This window comes from Babylonia areolata, chromosome 5 (assembly GCF_041734735.1).
Source record: "Babylonia areolata isolate BAREFJ2019XMU chromosome 5, ASM4173473v1, whole genome shotgun sequence".
NCBI lineage: Eukaryota > Metazoa > Mollusca > Gastropoda > Neogastropoda > Buccinidae > Babylonia > Babylonia areolata.
The window spans coordinates 49,120,537-49,123,036 of record NC_134880.1 but is presented as its reverse complement, the minus strand read 5'-3'; the positions used below and the strand labels follow the sequence as shown (position 1 = coordinate 49,123,036).

The following is a 2,500-nucleotide window of genomic DNA, read 5'->3' as shown; positions in this document are numbered from 1 at the left end:
CTCCCCCTCCTCCACCTCCTCCTCCTCTCCCTCCTCCTCCTCCTTCTTCTTCTTCTCCCCCCTCCTCCACCTCCTCCTCCTCCTCTCCCCCTCCTCCTCCTCTCCCTCCTCCTCCTCCTCCTCCTTATTCTTCTTGTTCTTCTCCTCCCCCTCCTCCTCCTCCTCCTCTCCCCCTCCTCCTCCCCCTCCTCCTCCTCTCCCTCTTCCTTTTCTTCTTCTCCATCAGCTCTGTGAAGGACTGTTCACAAGATGCCTCCAGGTCTGTCGGTTGTGTGTCAAAGCCTGGGTCTCTAACTGGGTTTCTTGTCCATTCTGCATTGGTGTTAAAATCGAACATGGAGCCCCACAGGGATCTGTTTTAGGCCCAGTGCTCTTCACACTGTACACTGCTCCTCTCGCTGAAATTACCAACCGCCATAATGTCTGTCATCATTCTTATGCTGATGACACTCAACTCCAGAAGAGTAATACCCCTGAAAAATTGTCGTCGCTCTTGCAAGAAACATCCAACTGCTTCCTGGACATACAAAACTGGATGACTCTAAATAAGTTACAGTTGAACGCGGGCAAAACTGAAGCAATGATCATAGGAACTAAACAAAAACTCTCTTCCATCACAACTGACACAATCAAACTTGGCAGTACATCCATCCATCTTTCCAGTTCGGTTAAAAACCTCGGTGTTGTCCTTTACAACACACTGTCATTGCAAACAATTATCAGCCAGACCTGTCACTCCTGCTACTATCAATTGCTGCGCATCAGTTCCGTCCGGAAATATCTGTCCACTGACGCAACATCTAGACTTGTCGTTTCTCTCATTCTCTCTCGCCTTGACTACTGTAACTCTCTATTGTCTGGTTTGCCTGCTTCATCTATTCAGTCCCTTCAGCGTATACAAAACTCTGCTGCCCGGCTTGTCCTAAGAAAGAAAAGATCTAAGCACATCGCTCCTCTCTTGCAAAATCTCCACTCCCTGTCTCACACAGAATAAAGTACAAGATCAGCACTCTATGTTATAAATGTATTCACAAATCTGCCCCTTTCTGTCTCTGTGGCTGCCTTCAACTCTGCACTCCATCTCGCTCTCTACGATCGGCTTCGGATCCACTCTGTTTGCGCATACCCAGATTCAGACACTCGACTGTTGGCCGCCGTTCTTTCTCTGTCTCTGGACCTTGTAATTGGAATGAACTTCCTCTTTCGCTCAATGACAACTCCCGCCACCACCACAACCCCAACCCTAACCACCTCCACCACGGTTCCCACCCCAACCAGCACTGCGACCTCTCTGTCCACGACATCGCCAACAACACCACCAACACCCACCACTTCCATCCCCAAGGCATCACCAGCTCAGAGTTCATCTTCCACCATGACGTCCTCATTACCCACGTCATCGGGACTTACAACAAGGTTGTTGTCTTCGGTTCCGACATCGTTGTCAACGTCATTGTCAGTACCTTCATCGTCGTCGGCATCGTCATTGTCATCATTGACATTTACAAGTTCTTCCGCCTCCTCCTCCTCCTTCTCTCTGCCTTCATCGCCTTCACCGTCATCATCACCATCGTAAGATTTCCGAACAAGTACAGACAGTGAGAATGTACCTGAAGATACCAGTGTCCATGGTATGCAGACTGCGTCTGTCTGTATCTTTAACATCATTTTCCTTTTCTATTGACATCAAATGTTGCTTTCAAATTTGAAAAAAAAAATCTTTTGAATGACAATGCACTACCAGAAAGGGCACGTGAAACAATGAGCGTTTCCACAATTATCTTACTGCTGCTTTTTTCCACAAGAGTTAAGCACTTTTATCTTTACATTGACTGACAACAGTTATGTGCTTCATTGTTCGTCAAATGGGTAGCTTACTTTTATCTTTACATTGACTGAACAAAGTTTTGTGCATTCTTGTTCGTCAAAAGGGTAGCTTACTTTTATCTTTACATTGACTGACAACAGTTATGTGCATCATTGTTCGTCAAAAGGGTAGCTTACTTTTATCTTTACATTGACTGACAACAGTTATGTGCATCATTGTTCGTCAAAAGGGTAGCTATCCCTGCATGGTCTATAAGTTACATTGATGCATACATCTGCTAGGAGCTACAAAATGCTGCCACGTAATCGGACATGAATCAGGAACATACTTTTCGAACTGATCTCTCTCATTCCAGACATTTATTCTAAAGAAAAGTAAGAATACTTCATCCAAGGAAAAAGCTGTTATGTTGTACACTCATTATGAAGGCATTACATCGTTTTCATAACGCCGAGAGGCAAAGCAACATCCATGGTGATGGATATTCTAGTTGTCATCCAGTCTGAACTTTGATGGAATGATAAACTCAATGATTTCTACGACTCTAACGATTAATGTTTGATCTCATGACTGTGATTATGTTTACTTAGATGCCGATTGCCAACCGACACTCAATATGCAAACAATCAACACTGATAGTGAGGTCCAGAATGACAATGATAAAATCATTTC

At 44.8% G+C, this 2,500-nt stretch overlaps 1 protein-coding gene across 8 annotated transcripts in view; it reads left to right on the top strand.

Annotated features, from left to right (window-relative positions):
- LOC143282128 (uncharacterized) overlaps positions 1 to 2,500 on the top strand; it is a 53,978-nt gene that overhangs the window by 40,826 nt on the left and 10,652 nt on the right. The gene's annotated exons all lie outside the window — the stretch shown is intronic.